Here is a 20,224-nt window from a genome sequence, read left to right as displayed (position 1 = left end):
CAGAGTAAGACAATTAGCGCAGACGTCAAAAGGCTTCGCCATTGGCCCAGACACGTGTTGCCATTGTTATTGGGTAAATACAACACAATATAATATACAATGCAGTATATATAAAAAAAATGCTACCATTGCTGTTAATTGAAGAGTAAAAATTACCAACAATCACGGCCGTGCGGTTAGTTTAACGTGGGTGTTAAACTTAACGCGTGAGCGCTAACATTGACAACCATGTACAAAAACGCATTATAAACGTACAATAAATACAATTACTCATACTCGTAAAAGTCGTTAAATGTAAACAATAGACGGTCATTATTACGTGATGCTGAAAAATTCCAACAATATTGGTCATTTTCACATTCTAAAGCCACGTTTATGGGTTATTCTCACTATAACATTGATTTCTCAGGGATCTTGATACATTAATAAGTTCAATTTTGGTTAATTAAATTTAAAAGATATATGAATAATCTTTGATAGCATGTTGACATTGTATGGTTGTATAGAATTTTTTGGGTTGTGTCAAAAAACGATTCAGCGTTTAACCTTTTCATTGCCAAGTGTGACTTTTGTCACACTGTTATTTAGAGCGAGCATATAAGAAAAACGCACTTGCCCTAATATATTTTATTATGAAAAGACATCTACGGTTATTTAAATTATTATATATAAAAATACTAAGTGAATCTAAGCTAAAACAATTTTTTATTCCAGGAGCAGTAATTAAAATATTATTTCGTTCTTTGATTGGAGACATATTCAAATATGATTTATAATTTAAGAGGAGAGAAATAAGGAGTTTTTTTATCTGTACCTAAAGGATTAAGACTTGTATATATCAGTATATACTTTATAGAATATCAGGACAAATACCCCCTGAACATTAACCCCCCGTACAAATAACCCCACCGACAATTAACCCCCGTGCCAATAACCCCCTGACTATTAACCTCCGTCACGTATAATAATAATAATAATAATAGAGATGTGGAGGTTTCAACAAAATTTATTAAAAAAAATTAATACTGTGAATATTTTAAAAATACATCTATATTTGTAAAACCAGAAAGGGTGAGTCCTTGCCAAATGTTTGAAAATACGTATGCTTCTCTTTTTAGTTCGGTAGTATTTGGATGTAAAAAATTGTTTGTAATACTTGAATCGACCTTAACTTTGCTTCAGTAGTCTAAAAACTGCATTAATAATCAAATAAGAATAAATCAGCAGATTGCAAAAATGTATGGGAGCTAAATTTGCTTGTTCGCGAACTTATATCTCATTTTTGCAATAATCCAGAGGTTTATTTTTAGTTTAACCTTATTCGAAATATGATAAATGTAAAGAAGAAACAGCTGATTTTTCTACGATTCTGGTATAAATACGGAAGGCCGAAATTCCTTCGTAACTCAACGCTCTGTAATTAATCGAAGTAGACCGATCTGTTCTGACCCTTAGATTTTTCGTGTCTACAAAATTTCTCGAGAATTCTCAAGAAAATCGACAAGAGAAAATGAGAATTGACATTTCTTGAAAAATTAGAATGTCTTTATTATTTTATTTACTTTGAGGTATATAAGTGAAAAAGAAATTATGTATGGGGCATACATAATTTCTTTTTCACCAATTCGCTCTAAAATACAAGATGCGGATATTTGTCCGTTCTATATACAAATCATTACTCCTTAATATATCTTAAACAAATTTAGAGAAATTAAAAATGTTACTGTCAATAAATGCGCTGCGAATGTCGGAATAACAATGAAGTAGTTGGAATGTATATGACAACTTTGCTCGGCGCAAGCGGACCAATGAAATACCGTTGTGAAATACGAGATAAGCCTCAAAGTGACTCTGTTAAATAAAACGAGGTATAGTTATAAATATAAGGAAATCAGTAAAATGCTGATTAATAAATGTTAAATTTTGTAAACAGAGCACACACAGTATTTTTTTTATTATTATCAAGAGAGATTGGAATTAGTAATTATTATATTAATAATTTTGTTTGATAACCACAAATTAACTTTTAATTAATTATTTCATTAAAATCGAGATAGTTCGTGCATATATGCATGGTATAATATGTTTGAAGAGCTATATATATATATATATATATAACAAAAAATAATTCATCGTACTGATTTCAGTGTTTTATTTCAAGGGTTTTGCAGATTTTATCAGTATGTACGACAGACTCCCCAATAACACGGTAAATTGGGGACGTTCTTTATGTGAGCGAGCACCATTCGTACGTACGTATTGCAAAAAAGTATGAGTATTTTCTATTCCGCCAACTACACGTCCCCACTTTACCGTGTTATTGGGGAGTCTACTGTATATAGAAAATATATGCAGTAAAGCTAAAGGGTGCTATTTGATTTCTAGTATTAGATAGCTCTTCGATAAGCTCAGATTGATTCGTATTTTCTCTACCGGTTGAATCATTGTGAATGTGTTTAATTGTTATGTATTATTATTATAAGGCACTTAGAAAGTAAGCTGTTAAGCACACACATGCAAAATAAAATAAATAAGTTTATGGATCAGGTATTACAGTGAGCACATGTAACGCTGCAAAGGTCGCATGACATTGGCTTGGTGACATTGCGACCAGCACGACAGACTGCGAAGAGACGCCCATCAGTTTTTCCAGTAATGCACACGCAATATGAAACAACTGGTGCAAAACAAGTACCGACAAGCACTTAAAAACAAGGACACAGTGAACTTAATCCAAATGGCACGTAAGAAACAAGATTATCTGGAATAAGCGGGATCGTGGGCTTCACAAATAAAATTGTTCTTATCACATTTTAATCTTAATGATAACATAATTAATGTATCAAGGATAAAAAATATTTTAATGTCAACCCAAATAGTGAATCCTCTTAATAAATGTGATGTGAAAATTCAATTCTTAGTTATTTTCTTATAATTTCGACAAAATTATGAATAAAATGTATATATAACATAATATCAAGTAAAAATTTGTGATATGCAAAATAACTTGCGTAGATGACATAATATAAATAAATCATAATCACAGTGGATTTTCTAATTCAGAATAGGCTTGATAGATTGCAATGAATATAGGAACGAAGTATAAGCAATATTTAAAATGATATTGTAAGGGCTAATACACTGATAATACTGAGGCGAAGGAAGAACTACATGAGCGACGAAAGGATGCCTTCCGCTGATCGGCGCCAAACCGATCGACGCGTTTTATGTACAAATCCGCTTATGTGAAATTAAGCAAAAATAAAAGATCTGTGGTTAAGAGATTAAGTTGTGTTAGTATCATCTGTTATTTTTGCGTGCTAGTTTTTTTACATAGTTGCGTATTATTTATGTGAATATTTTATTTGATGACGTAAATTAAAGTTTTTTTATAATTATTTTATACTTTATCGAAATAATAAATTGAATACATTTTAATTGATATTTCCTCAACATTTATTAAAAAATGCTTGTTTTCAACTGTGCCTTTTGACATTGAACAAAGTTAAGATATGAATGAAACCAAATCGTGTGGCAAGTCGGCGTTAATCTTGCACATGAACGCCCTAGCTTCGAGTCATTAAACAAACGCTCAACCTTGATTGACCAAGTGACAGGTGGTATAATCATTTGCATAAAACATCGTCAAACACTCAACGCCTAAAGAAAACCATCAATACCTTAGAAACCAAACAGAAAAACCGACTCCTTGAGTTCGCTTTTCAATTAGTAATTGTCGGTCATGCGTGACTCGCTCTATCAAAATTACGTTCCGCAAAATAAAAGCGTTGCGGAAAATCTTTCGAGTGTTACGGAAGTACAGTTATCTAAGAGCAGTTGTCGTAATATGAGCACTTCCGGTTCCGATTGCGGATAAGATCTAATTGGCCTATCTACAAAAACAGTAAATTTATGATACGCATTTCAAAACTACTTGGATAGAAAGTGATTTCAATATAAATTTAAAATATTAAAACTCTTATTTCTATACTTAATAAATACTTTGGTTTAGATTAAGTACCAAATTTTAGAAAAACATAATTTATATAAATGTTTAAGTACCTAAAAAAATCAATAATACTCAGACCAATAATGAAATAAATATGTTCATTTTACTCAATTGACAATTTAATAGACGAAGAAAAAGTTATAGTTGAGTTTTTAAATTCCCTAAGCATAAATTAACTCTCAGTCAGTAGCCCTATTATTGCTGCTAAATAATTTAAATCCATTAAAATTAAAGCAATTGTGGGGACCGATTTGGCCACATGCTAGACGAGAACAACACTTGACCCGACAGGAATACAACGACCGGCGGCGCTTCACCCGCCAGTCTCTATGTAAGTATTACTTAAAAACTTCACTCAAACGTCACCATCCGTCCGCCAAACAATAAAGTGCAATTGGTGTCGTGATTTTAACTGACAAATTTAATTTGTTTTAAACGGCTTTTCCGTGACAAAACAACTAATAAATTTAGAAAGACATTATTAATGCTTTTCTCATTATAAATATCATGTCACAATGTGTCGATCAAAATAATTAATTTAGTCTACTTAACTGTTTTATAATTAAAATATTTAATTTAAAAATAGTTGATAATACTATTTTTATTAATATATAAATTATTCAATAACACTTCAATGTTAAAAATAATTCAAAAGTACCTAGTGATAACTGCAATGCCTTTTCCTCACAATTTGAATCAACCAAATGATGCTGATTAGTCACCGTTAAGATTCGAGATTTCAGATTATTGATGACTAACATTTATGATTCATAAGTAGTTTGTAAAACCCAACTTACTATACCTTTCAAAATTCTCATCATTCCAAAGAGTATATTATAAATATAACAGAAAAAATACAAGAAAAATACAATATAACATCTATTGTATGTTCTGTTCTTATAAAAATAACAGAACGAAACTATCAAAACAACTGAAAGCAATGTGCTGTTTATTGTTTACGTTTTCATAAGCCAATCAAACTCGTTGTATATATATATTTTTTTTTTCTGCTATGTTTATATGAATACAAACAATACACTTAACTAAAGAAAATGCTAATAGATAATGTAGCATTTTCAATATCCTGAAAATACTATACAACAAATTATTTTTAAATTGCTTTTTCACTAGCCCAAATATGATTAAAAAAAACTTTATGTTCATCGTTCGTTAAGCGCTCACCAATTATTTTTTTTAATAAGTTCATCAATAACTACGGATGGCTCTCCAATTATTTATTCACCATAATCCCATCACGCTAATGCCATGACCATAAATAAGTCCTGTAACTAAACTTTTGGAATAACCCTCGTTGATCAATGAATGCATATTATTGTAAGTACTTTACTTACCTAAAGTATATATTACGATTTGCTTCCGGAAGGGTTAAAGTTTTTGTTTACTCGAGCCAAACTTTTCAACTGAAGCACGAACACGTAACGATTTACGAGTTTAATTAAAAAGTTTGGCCGAGATTTTTTTACGTTGGGTTTTTTCCTTATCATATTTCTATACATACAAACGTGAATTTCTCCAAAAAAAAAATGTTAATTACGCGTCGCAAACGCGCGTGAGCAATTACCAGCGAAACGCGTAATTGGCGAATTATGTGGATTTTTCAACAGTATCTATATGCATACATTAAAATACATAACAACGGTGATAAATCGGTCATCGGAATCCGGACCATCCGGATGTGTCGTTTCAACTTTTCTGTGAAGGCCGCCTTCGATGTGTGCAACAACGTCCTTTCGGATATGAATAATGTATAATGTGTGGGGTGGATGCACACTATCGACGACGCGATGACACCTAATAGCATATAGCCTTATAAACTACTCAATTTTCTGCAGCATAATCAAAATTTACTAGTATCTCAAGATTAAAACAGAAAAATATTTTCCGTTGTGGGCGTGAATAAGTTGACAATAATAAGATCCCCAACATATTTTTCATTAACATATTAGAACAGCACACATTTTCACTAGCGCCTATCAGTTAAATTATATTTTCGCTAGTAAATATATCTATCGGTGAAAATATATTAAGATATGATTTTACTAAAATATTTATTGTAACATATAGGTACGTTAAAATAAAATTGGAATTATTTTAAACAGTGTTTTATATACAATAGAACACTAATTATTCTCGAGTTCTTCATAAATATTTAGGACCAGATTCATATTTTTAAATTGAATTATGAATAAATTATATTTGCCGTGGGTAATAAATACAGAAGACTTTCGATAAATCTAGTATATCTATACTTTTATATACCCTCCGTTTATTGATTCAAATGATACGATACTATTTTATTTAATAATAAAAAAGAATATGTCGATATTGGCGCTAACAATAAAAGGCCTTGTTTAAAAAAATACAACAAAAATAATAAGCGTTAAAAAAACCTCACTGTAAATCGATATTGTTAAAAACAGAAAACAACACAGCCAATAACAATAAGGAGAATGCTGAAATTATGATCAGCGCTTTTTCAATCAATTTTACACATTCACAAAGGCATGTAAAATTCACAAGTGCGATTCACAAAGTTGACGAATGTTCACTTTGAAAAAACTACATTGCTCTAAAAACTGCTGTAAATTAGCAATCCTATGCCATTGATAAAAATGAAACATAATCGTCACGGCTCGAAAGTGACGAACTCGCTGGTATAGTTGTAATTTCAAAACATACAATGTCACGACGATAAGATTGTGCAAATAAACCAATAATGTGCCATTACAATGGTGCGATAAGCTCGCGTGATCATGCTGATGTTATAATACAATATATTATTACGTATTGTATCGGAAGAGTGAGCAAATCGCTCGTTATGAAACTTTTTGAATCAATAGTCTACACATTTTTTGAATCCCATAAATCCCAAAATCAATTGAGACTATATCGTGACATGTATACTAGCACTTGACCGAGTCACACTAATTAGTCCATTAACTTTGTTTACAGCCGTCTCTCAAGATGGGCTCAAGTTTGACGTTACGAGTGGGTGTTGGAAAATGTGAAATTATAACATTTATTCAAAAATACTAAATTTGGTTGAAGTTGCTTTCTATTAAGTTCATTAAGCTAGCAATACAAATTAAATAAAGACATATTGATAAATAAAATATATAATAAAGCATATGCTTGCTTTATAAATAAAGATCGCTCCTATAAGGAAAACTATCACGTTTACATGCTTTGCTAGTTTCCAAGAAAAATATAAACTATCATTCTCTAGTATTATACTATGTACTGCAATAAGGAATGCATTAATTATATATTTACATTAGAGTATAGCAATAAAATAATTAATCACGATTGTTGATGCATATAAAAGGAATTGTTAACTCTGAAATTTTACAAGTATATATATTTCAAAGCAACTTCATATTATTATTAAAAACTAAATTCACACACTATGGCAACACAAAAATATTAAATGTAACCGTATGTTAATATCCCGAAGTAAATCATCAATATTATTTGTTATTATTCAATTTGTCAATATTTATTTATTTATTACTTATTTTAACCGTCAAGAAAAAAATGTTTCTTCGTTAAAATGGGATACCACAGTGAGAAACCTTCTAACAGCTAAATTGCACGCTATAAAGAATTAATTAAAATATCTGTCGCTTCGATAACAGATCTAATCTATTCTAGCCGCCAAAGTCAATTTGTTAAAGGATAACTCACCCTTTTATAATTAATCTCTCCACCGAAAAAGTGGCGGAGAACAAAATCTTCATGGAGAGGAAGATTTTATTGGCTTATGCCTGTAATACTCTCTGGAAGTTGTCCGAACCGAAGTTACAACTGAAATCGGCCGAGACCTACGACTACGAGTAAGCGACCACACTGCCGCAAATTTCATATGCCGTCCGGACGGCGGCTTCTGTCACGTACAGCTGGCATATTTGCGCGCGACCGAAAAATGTGCCAAATAATCGCCATTTTTAAATAGTCATTTTATTAAAATTACGCTACTGATAATTATAAATTTTTTGGTGGGCACTCACCAATACAATATCATTGAAAACTTTTCGGTCGTAAATATTCAATTTACGCAAAATCTTTGTCGGCTTTTGCAAAATGCCATAAGGCATAAAACTGATACTTCAGAATACGAACACCACATCTGTAACTAGAATATGTCGCCATCGATTCTAAATAAGAATTAGTTATGGTGTGACATTTATATAAACCGATCTAGGAAAATACATAAGGATATTCGAAACGATTTTTTTTTAACAAAATCAAGTACCACTAATTATTTTTTATAATTTAATTTTATATGAAAAAAAAAATATAATAACGATATCTATCAAAAATATAATTAATCCCTTTTGGTGCCCTAAAATAATCAAAGATGTCAGTAAGAGTCTGTTGAAGTCCCCAATAAGCATGTGGTATTATAACTTGACCACGTGACCACGATGTAGCGCTCGACGTACGTGTTAATCATAGGACGCCTACGCGCATACTGAAATTGAACCGAATTACTCGTTATATCTCAGTTTGCGAAACACCATATCATTATCTCTCTCACTCTCGTCACTTAACACGCGAGAGAGCGAAAGGGGAAGTATCTCACCGCTCGCGCTCGAAAGAGCGGCTCTGATTTCGGTCCGTTTGCCGACAATGTTCGGAAGCGCTCGAAGCTGGCCAAGTCGACTGAATTACCCCCACTTTACCTCCCGTTCTCGGTAACCTCGGACAACTTCCGAGAGATTTTAGAGCGGACAGAACCGAACTCGACGGAAGTAACCCCGAAATAACCCATTATATTCTCCGTCCTTAGCCAACCTTGGCCAGCTTCCAGAGAGTGTAGTGCAGGCATTAGAGACACTTCGCTTAAAAGATTCACACTTGAGTTCAAGGCATTCAAACTTAAGGAGGTTTGACTTGGACGTTTGACGTTTTTTAACTTGGTTTGACGTTTTTTAACTTGGACTACACTCAAGACACACTCAAATTGTGACCACCGAAGATTTCAAAAGCCGCCGCTTCTCTCTTCGCATTCACTGGTCCAGATCGACGTCCGGCATCTTGAGTTCAACCCACTACAAAGATTACGGACGCACCCACGGATAACATATCTTACTTGCGAAACACATTTAATAATTAAATAAAAACTTTGTCAAAAAAATAATCCCTTGAACCAAATGTCAAGAAAAAATGTAATCTCATTATTGCTCATATGTGATTATTATTTTTTATTAATTAATCTAACAGTTGTATTTAGTTTTAGATATAATTCAAAAACAAAATAAAAGTCATTTTAGTTTTCAACATTATAAAAAAACTAAGAAATTACCAAAAACTTAAAAATTCGAAGATTTTGATAATTATAGCGAGGCAGATCGCTTCACCCAAATCCCTGGCAAAAGTAGGCGGCGGACTCAAAGGGACGACCTATACCTCTTCAAAAAATGAAATGCTTATATAAGCATAGCCAAGAGTCACTAAGGCCCAATATTTTCCTTACTCGTCAGTTTAAGGCACAAATTGCTTGCAGCATTCTGCTAGAATATAAACGAACTTGTTACGCTCCCTCCTGTGAGTATCTACCAATGGTACTGTCAACTATTAGCACACATAAAAATCTCAATACTCTAAAAAATTGAACCAAATCCATCATTTTTTCCTCGTCGTTTTAACTATGTAAATTGTGCATAAATTTGCGTGACAATGTAACTAACTCGTTTCGCGTGACGTAGATAGCAATTCATATAGAATTATATTAGCAACGATGCAGCTGAACGTTGCCCGCATATATCTGCCGTTTTCTGAACGATCTAAAATTTCTGTTTTCTATTTATATAAAAAACAGACCGGTTCAGGGAGGTCTACTTATTACTTTTTTCTCTGACCGTTCAGCTCTTGATCTACGAATTTACGACCGCCGCTGCTTTTAGTTTCAATAATGATGAACAGACTGGATAAATAAAGATCATTATGTCATATCGCTGCGTTCATATATTGAATGTCTGTTATATGTGGGCGAATCGATGGAACAAAAATAGATAAAACTGCTATAAGTATCTCACTCCACTTTTTTATTATTCTAACAACTTTCTTGTTACTTAAAACGTCGACTTTAAAGTCTGAATATGACATGTGTTTTTAAAGGATTATTTTAATAATAATAATATGTAATAATGTATATGCAATACTTTACTGTATTACATACATTTTATGTTCTGAACGGATTACATTGCTGAATCATCAGATGTTATTATGAGAAGGATACAGACAATAACAAATCTTGATTCCATTATCAAATCATTAGTAACTTGTACAAAGAACTTTAACCAGCGGAGATTTTTGAGCAAAGACCGAGACTTAAGGCTGATGAAACAGCCGCTTCCCCTTCGCACGATCTACAAAGTCATAAATACAGAGTTCAATACGCATACAAAGTTTTAACGCGTGATTTCTATGTCAGTTTTAGTTTTACAATAAACTATAGTTTTTTTAAAATACTAACTTTTAAAATTATTTTGATTAGAAATCATAAAAATACAATTCAAAAAAATTCCGAAAATATGCATACGATTTGTCTGTGTTGTATTTAACTGATCACGCGCAACGATGCGTTCACAGCTCGCAGCGATTCATATCAAAATTTAAGCAAAAAATTCATCACGTGTTCGCAATTGATTCGAGGCAATAATACCAAGCGCAATCTCGGATAAGATGACAAATTTAGTACTCGTTTGCGACACGTAGTCACGAATTGGTCAATAGCCCTTTTTCGATTTAGAGCTGCCTTAATTTTCGCCCCGTTTTATCTGCCTTTTAGTGCCTTGCACAGGTCGGTCGTAGTCGTAAAGTTCGTTTTTGTCGTTCATATTACTTACACTCGCAAGTTTCGTGACTCTTTAAAGTTCACGTCGTGTAATTACCGGCAAAGTAATAGTTTACGATTCTCGATTTTATCGCATGCTTCGATTTTTACGAGTTAGATTTATAGTATCTAGTATCACTACTAATCGAATTAAGACCCTAAGTTTCAGTAACATTTTTATATATTATATAAAAATATAATTATAAATCAAAGGTTGCGCGTTTTAAGGAGCAAAATAGCAGCCCTATACATGCTCAAAGTAAAAAAGGAAGTGTAAAACGCTGATGCTTAAGAAACAAGTTACAGATAATAACCTTTGCGATTTGTGAGACCTTGCAGAAACGGAAGACAAGCAAACAAGAATGGAAAACACTCAGATATGGAATCGATCGAGGTAAAAGAATGCGGTTAATATCAGTATGAATTTTTAAGAATCATCTATATAGTTATCCGTTTCAAGAATATAATATAGTTTCATGTGCTCTTTTACAATAGCACACTTGCGTTCCAAATATCTCTAAATTATGCTTTTTATTCATGGTCCTGATATAGACATTAAACTAATGTCTAGCATGTCCTTCAACACTACATTTCAAGTATAGATTAATAGTAATGTCCACCTTCAAACAGACAATTTAGATACCTAAGCATATTCAAATAAACCTGCTACACACATTAACCGTTTAATCGGCATAATATTTCAAAACCCAAATTTACAACCGAGCGGACCTTGACCGAAGTGGAAGTTATCGGATATCAGTTTAAAAACGAGTGACACACTTCTGGTCGATTGTCAACAGCCGAGCTACCAATAAACCGGACCTGTCAAAGTATTGAAGGCCGAAAAAAGGAAGATTGTGCGAAAGTAAAAGTCAAGAATGGCGAAAAATTACATACCGGTACCTACGTAATCGCGTGCGTTTATAATAATGATAGTGATGCTATCGTGAAACGCCACTGATGCAACTATGTATGTATGTAATAATGTGTGCAGAAAAACGCAACATGAACATTGCCCAAAATTTGACATAATGATAAATAAAAAAGTGACTGGCACTTCCTTTGTCGATGCATCTCATCAAACTATGTTTGAGAAATACATGTTTTAATTAATTTTATTTTTTTAGTTCAAGTTAATTTAACGTGTAATAGATTTAAGTTAATATAATAATATAATAAAATATTGTAGGTGCAAATTGATGTGATTAGCTTAATTATGTCGAAAGAAAATGTTCACTTTACTTCTAAAGAAGGGCTGTTAGATATAGACAATGATAATGCTTAGGATATGGACATATAAATACAGGGTGGGCATAGGTTTTTGCAATTTTTAAATCGCTTCTGAGCAGGAACAATGATTATTGGAAATTTAACCGCAATGGATCGCTTCACGGGGGAGCAATACATTTTTTATATTTTCTCGGCGCCTGTTTCGCGCTCACTACCGATTACACCGTGTGAATCAAAAGCTGGCCACACACGCACGGATCTGTCCGAGACGGATGTCCGACGGCCAAATATAATCGAGTGTAGTGTGAAATACCACAGATGTGTCTGTCCACCGTCTGTCCGCTTTCCGTGCTCAAAAAACTGGCCACACATGCACAGATCTGTCCGAGACGGATGTCCAGCGGACAAATCCGATCGAGTGTTGTGTGAAAAACCACAGATGTGCTGTCCGTGCTCAAAACGAACGGATCGGACAGATCCGAACATCCGAGTGTGGGCGCGAAAACGACGGTTTACAGTATTTTTTTATTCAAATTTATCCCTTAAGTGATTTTATGACCCGCGCCTTTATTAATTTGCGCCAAAGTGCAAAAACTTATGGCCCACCCAATATGATACTTGAATATGCATTATTCATTCTACATTATAATAGTAAATTAATGTGCAATAATAATAAGATTAAATTAAAAATAATAATAAATAATAAAAAAGTCAGGACCACACATAATCGTCGCGTTTTAATTAATACAAATCATAAAGACTAATGAATTTCTTTGTTTCTTGCATGTTTTTTAAATAATAAAACGCGAAATATGTTCCTGTGGGCACAAATAAATAAATGAAAGAATAAAATGCTGTTTACAAGCGTATCATGTAGTAAGCTATAATTTCATTGTTGCCGGACTTACGCAACCCAAAACAAATGCACCTGTTTAAAACAAGCCGAAAGGCTAATAATATATTTACCACAAATCATCCATACTGATCGAGGAATCAAGAGATTTAAGTTGTTGATCATATATAAACCAGAACGGTGCCATAAAAAATACTATTAAATATAATTTCAACTTCATTTCGCTTCTGACTTGTGCGAGTTTTCTGAGATAATCATTACTAAAAAATACAAATTACATCGGTGGTATAAAAAGTTGAAGAGAAATTTCAGTCCCACCGCAAGAATTAAATTGTTGATATCTTACTCTTTCCCTGACGGTATATAAGTCAGGACGCTTCCATAAAAATCACTTCACTTCGCTTCCGAATTGGAAGACACGAGAGTTCGAACCCGTACTCGCATTCAGCGGAACTTACGCTGAATCGACACAGACGACAACCTCAAATTGCAGTGAAGCAACCATACAGAATCTCCAAGATTTCAACTCGCTTTTTTACTTCAAAATAATTTATAAAGCTGTGATTTGACCGCAAATAAACGCGTATGTTGAGCATATGTACCACACAGAACATGTTATTTAGAACTTACGTATCGAATTCATTTGATATTGTTTTTGATAGACAACTTTTGCAATAAAGCTTAAAAGTCTACTAATCAAATACGTTCCAAACAGAACAAAAAATATAAGGATTCCTAGAAAAATGTTTTCTATAAAATTACTCGTAGCTTCTATCAACATTTGATGAATGATTAATGAGTCACGCAAACAAGACTCGCGACCGTGAATGAAATCCATCGATTCTGTCCGATCCCACAAATGTCAACACAAGAATCACCATTAGTAGAAAATATGATTTTAATGTCGTGTCAGTTAGTATCTGTCGTATCTTCATGGGTGCAAGTTTGTGTTAAAAAAAATATCGTGCAAAAGTACACACATATGTACGTACGTACCACCCTACTGGGTGGTGGGCTGAGCAATGTGAATAATGAAAGGTGTTACTAATGTCGATCCTAATGACCTGAATAAATCACGTTTTGTTTATTGAAATTTACGGGGCGGGTCATGGTTCATCGGTGACCGATTAAGGCACGTTCGGTTAGCCCCAAACATTGCGGTGTAATTTACACAGGATCGCGTTCAATACTAGACGTGAGCTTTAATAGCGTGTGTGTAACAATACTTCAATCAAATAATCAATGTCTGACAATAGGAGACATTAATTCAACTAATGAAGCTTTGACCCGTTTTATATTGATAGCGTGAAACTTAAATCTGCTTTGGTAATCAATGCTCAATTACGGTCCAAGTATAAAAATTATAGCTTTAAAGAGACGCAGAACAAATGTTAATGAAGCATTTGTTTGAATCATATGCTAAACCATCGTAAAACTATTTCACTTATGCCTAAAATCTCTAATTTATTTAACATTACACTTCTGCCTCGGAAGCTCTCTTGAAATTCGAGAAAACTGTTTCAATGATTTTGTTCGTGTGGTAATAATAGTGCATCTATGGTAATAATTTACAAGATATTTTAACTTATATAGCCTCCTCAGTTGCACAATAGCCTTGGTTATATAAAGACAAACCCAAAATCATGGAGAGATCTAAACAAATGTGAGCGGGGTTTAGTAGTTCTGCTATTCGAAAATTTATTTAAAAATATCGCTAAACAGAAATTCTAGAGGGGTGCAAGGGGTGCAACCGTATGACGTCTGCTCGAGAAGACCGCAGAATAAAGGATATCATAAAAAATATAGATTCAAAACTGCTGCTGAAATACAAACAATTTCAATCTACTTCAACTCGAATATTTCGAGACGGACAGTGAATAGAAGTTTGGTTAAAGCTGGATTTAAAACGCGAAACCCAGCAAAAAACACTATTTACTGAGAAAATATAAAAGAATCGCCTTGAATAAGCAAAAGCTCATCGCCATTGCACCATTGAAGATTAGAGAAGAGTGTCTTTCTCCGACGAATCCAAATTTAATCTGTTTGGAGCAGATGGTAAGCGACTGTGCGCCGTAGAAAAAGCGAATGATTTCATCCCTTATGCAATAATCGATTCATCAAGCACTCCTCCTATGTGATGATCTGCGGATGCATGACAGCTTATGGATTGGGCTCTGTAAATTTCGTCCAGGGCACCATGAATGCAAAAATATATAAATTGTATAAAACGATGACTTTATTCCAACCCTTTAAGAACTTTCCCAACATACTGCTGAACCAATTTTGCAAGACGATTCTGTACCATGCCATCGAGCTCGTTCTGTGAGTCCAATTATAGTTTTTACATTTAAGCTTTTACTAAATTAATCTATAGATTACGCAATTTACAAAGATAATTGCAATCACGTCATTAACATGGACAGGAAACAGCACCAACCTGAACCCAATTGAAAATTTATGGACAACCATAAAACAACAATTAAGAAAAAAACGATGAAAAAATTTAGTCAAGCTGAAAAAATATCATGAAAGTGTGTAAGAGGAGATCGATTTTAAAATAATTAAAAATCTGTATATCTCGATGCCAGGCAGAATACAAGAATTTATTAAAAATAAAATTAAAATTACTTCAAAATAATTTTGTTAAGATGTTATTAAAGTGTTTTATTTACAAGCTTCTAATTTTTAAATGTCCTCGATATTGCTTTCTATGAATAGAACAAAAATAGGATCGCGCGCACGTGTTGAGTTGTAGGCTCGCCATTATGCACTTACTGGGACGACGAAAAAATCGCACCTTTCCCAGAACTGACGCAATTATACGTTCCTAATGTTACAATACCCGTATTTGTTTAACGGTGTTAACGAAAAACGAAAGTTTACAATTATAATTATTCATTATAAATTCAAAAACGTGTAAAAAATGCATCAAAGTTGATAAAATAATCAAAATACGTAAGTATTTTGGCTACTTTAACTTTAAATTGGCCACAGCTGTATGTTTACGAAACAAAGGCGAAGAACAATATTCATGAGCAACCCAAAAGAAATAAAAGCATGATATATAAATATTTTTTTTTTTAAATGGTAAAGTGACTTTTGACGCACACTATATTTCAAATTGATATGTTGATGGATATGTTACGTTAGACCAGGTGCAGCTAGTTTTGTATAATGAACTAAAAACTTAATTAAGAACTATTTAAGTATACATGATACAAGGTACCCTATATACATAAACTATATACAGTTCCATGGGGATTATAAGCTTTCAAAGCGTTCGAAGGCAAACTAAAACAAGGTAGCATACAAATAATACTGCGAAACTATATATTATATTTCCACAAACATGAGCTGAAACGATTTATATGAAAATACCAAACTGTTTTTATTACACGTGTTTCAATTTTATTTTTGAAAATTTTCTAAAAAGAAATTGTTTCTATAAACATAATTTACTCTGTTTAATCATAGAATACTCCATTGCAATATATAGACCACTCACAGGTCTCGAAGCATTATAGTGGATAGTATTAAATGTATTAAATTTTTAAAGTAATTATCATTAATTGAAGATAGTGAAAATATAAATAAAAGGTAACGCACTGTAACATATATAATATGCACAAGTTTTATTTTAAGTATTTACCCTGTGAAAATTTGTAATTATCAAAAAAGCGCGCGGTCAGGATCGGCGTTATCATTATCCGACCTTTTCCTGCCCTATCGTTTAAACCAGTGGGTTACGCCAAATTACAATTACATTGTTGTTTACACAAACTAAACGAAAAATTGATAACTGGCTTGCATTCGGATAACCCTAGAAAATTTGACAGCAAATCTTTTATATACTTTTTTTCTAATAAATGTCTTAGGGATACGCGATGAAAATAGTTTAAAAAAACATAGGTTTAAACGATTCTCTTGACTTTGAATTCCCTGCCTCTGGAAATCGACCTACAGTGTATATTAAAGTTTTGTGCTCATTTTAAAATCGCCCAAATTTTTTTTTATAAAATGATCCTTTTGTAATGTTTATAGATGCAGTTTTCTTCATTTGAATTACATTGATGGGATTAAACTTAAGTATATTTTTTGCGATAGATTTATTAAATCTAAAAAATGAGACATTATAGTATGTAACTATAACAAGTTTTAACTGCACTTCCAGTAAATATTAAAAGAGCTTAGCACGAAGTGGTTTTGAAGAAGGCTTCTAAATCAATTTTAAACTAAATTTCCAGAAAATAACAGGAGAGGTGCTCAATAAAGTTTGACAGGCGATGACGAATATCCACTCCAAATAATTAAATATTAGCTCTTAAGCATTCCCAATCGTAAATCAAAACACTTCGTCCGCTTTAAGTATTTTTCCAATGGCGAATGTTGTATAACACAAAACGCCACGGGGAGCTACCCAAATCCCGTTTTCTCGGAACCTGTCCAAAGCGCAAGCAAATCAAACTCTCGTTTCTAGAGGTGAGTTTCGTATATTACTTCTAGTAATCTCCTTAATATGACTGTTAATGATAATAATAACAACTACATAACAAATCCGGTGGCCGCTCTCTCCTAGCTCGCCGTCATCGCCAAATTGTGCACTAGCGTAGCGTTTTCACTTTCACTCGACCACATATTATGCGCCAGCGTAAGATGTGTGACAAATGGGAAGTACGCAACTCAAAAACACGCGTTTCTTTGTTGAGGTATGTATTAAAATATATATAATGATTTAAAATATATATCAGTGATTTAAAAGAAAAATAAAAGTCTCGAGTACCGGGAATTGAAAAAATCCGAAACTTCAGAATCTCTAGTAGTGACTTATTAAAAACATGTCAGAACCTATATTTAATAAAAACTACTTGAAATGCAATTATCTTATATTACAGTGAATATGTATTTTTCAGAAGTTACATTTTCACTAGTAAAAATATTATTCACAATATGCTTTAATGAAATCATATCCGAATACATTTTTACTAGTAGATATACATTGGCCATAATAATGGGGCACCGCTTAAAATGGTATGAAACTCTTTATATCATTATATTGGGGCACTATAATTTAATGAATTTCTGTTGAAATTTTAAAAACAAAATTTGCATATTGTTTTATAAAAATTGTGGGAGTTATGATAGTAACTCCCACAATTTTTATAAATAAAAATAAATTTTTAAGTTTCACTGTGCACATTAATGTTCATGTAGCGTTTATTGACGACTGATGTCCACTCGTCAAACGTCAAACTAAAACGTTTTCCATTTTTTTTACATTAAATTTCACAATAATCTTATTTCGAATTTTCTTACTGTAATCGACTACACGATTCATTATCGAAGTTACAGAAGATGGAAGAGTTTGGTATCCTTTGGCTTTAAGAGCCGCTCTCAAATCAATCGATGTAGTAAATATATTGAATGGTAAACCATCTCAAGATATCATCCGTGCAAGCACAGCATCGAGTGATTGATTTTCTTTGGTTAAAAAATACTCAGATATTAATTTTCTTTTCAACGGTCGATCAGGCGATTTTGTGGTTTTCTCGGTATAATTGACAGAAGATGGCTCATTTTCAGTTTGTGTATTGAAAGCAATGTGTATGCAGTCCTATGGTAGATCCTCCGCCAGTTTTTAAAACCACAATGCACAGGATCTTGGGATCAATTTTAAAATTTTATGTGTTTGACATTCATTAAAACATTATTTATCACCTTAAATGAGCTCTAGTTTTGTTATTTTATATTTTTTGCCCTCGAAATCATTTAAATACAATGATTTTTCATTGCAAGTTATCATCAATGCGTAACGCAGTAAATAATTAATTATCCGCGAACATCCGGTGTTCCAGAGAAGACACGTGCAACTCGCGCAAGTATGTACAAGCGGCCCTCGACTTTCGAACGTTCGACTTTCGTGTTCATATTTTTTTAATTTTTTTTTTTTTTTTTAATTAAATAAAATATAAAAACGAGTGAGAAACGAAAAAGCTTGTGTTGATACGAACAAAAATAAATCAAGGACTTATAAACTTCACAGGATTCAGAACAAAGATGGAAATTATTAGACGTTCTGATAGCGGTGAATCTTTTGCTTCAATCGGACGTTCGTATGATACAAACAGGTCTACGATATGTTCAATTTTGCAAAATAAAAATATAATTAAGAAATACTTTCAAAATTGTGGAAAATAAAGATATATTTCCACAAACTTTAAAGATATGTTTCCAAAAAATCACGGCAAAAATAACCATGGATGAAATGGAAAATCTTTGTCATCGCGGATCGATGACCAACATCAAAAAGATCCCTCTGAGTATTTCAATTATTCAAGCAAAAGCTCTTAGTTTGCACAAAGATTGGAAGGATAGATTCAAAAAAGATTTTAACACGGTCTTTCAAGCAAGTAACGGTTGATTTTACAATTTTAAAATGAGGTATTCTTTTCCTAATATTAAATTTACTGGAGAATCGTCTGATGCGGATAAAGATGCTTCAAAAGAATTTATTTCCTAATTGTCCAAAATTATTGAAGATATTCCTCTAGCCAAATATTTAATGTAGATGAGACAGGTTTATTTTGGAAAGCTCTTTAACAATGAAAAATATGAATGAAGCCTTCACGCACCTTGACAAATTTTTAAATATTATGGAAGATTGTGATACCAGTGGAGAACGCATATCTTAAGTGCGTAGGGCGATCAATAAAAACATAGCATGTTATAAAATACTATTTGAAGAAGAGAAAAAGAATAATGGAAAACAGTTAACTCTTGATAACTTTTCAAAGGACACCTCCGCTAACCCCACTTAAACGTGTCTCTTAAACGCTTCTTAAACAAATTATATTTACTTGATAAATAAATATTTTAAAATACACACAATTTCAATTTTTTTTACTTCCCTCGACTTTCGTGCATTCAACATTCGCACACATTTTCAGGAACCAATTATGTGCGAAAGTCGAGGGCCGCCTGTACACAAAATATAACGATTTTGTTAATAATAATTCGATTGTGCTTGATAAATCAATCAATCCCGAAAATTTCAGGATTATGTTATAATATATAATCCCGGGACTCATCAGGTATTGAAAATCGTCCGGGATCTCGGGATTGGAATCCCTAATCGTAACATACCTTAAATAGTAAAATCACCGCTAATCACTATTACTAAACCCTTCAAGAATCACAATAATCAAGCGATGTGTACACTGCAAATTTTGAAATGCAACTAAATATTTTCGATTCAGCTTCTTTTTGCCTGAACTAC

The 20,224-nt window shown here is 32.7% G+C and overlaps 1 protein-coding gene and 1 non-coding gene across 2 annotated transcripts in view; both read right to left on the bottom strand.

Annotated features, from left to right (window-relative positions):
- LOC148227093 (phospholipid-transporting ATPase VD) overlaps positions 1 to 20,224 on the bottom strand; it is a 91,931-nt gene that overhangs the window by 40,592 nt on the left and 31,115 nt on the right. The gene's annotated exons all lie outside the window — the stretch shown is intronic.
- LOC148227094 (U12 minor spliceosomal RNA) lies at positions 9,374 to 9,523 on the bottom strand. Its single transcript, XR_015812155.1, has one exon. It is a non-coding gene; the product is annotated as a U12 minor spliceosomal RNA (small nuclear RNA).

The sequence above is a fragment of the Plectrocnemia conspersa genome, unplaced genomic scaffold (assembly GCF_051122295.1).
Source record: "Plectrocnemia conspersa isolate PC_06_02 unplaced genomic scaffold, ASM5112229v1 ptg000013l, whole genome shotgun sequence".
Classification (NCBI taxonomy): Eukaryota; Metazoa; Arthropoda; class Insecta; order Trichoptera; family Polycentropodidae; genus Plectrocnemia; species Plectrocnemia conspersa.
The sequence above is the reverse complement of the archived record's forward strand: the minus strand, read 5'-3'. Positions and strand labels throughout refer to the sequence as shown.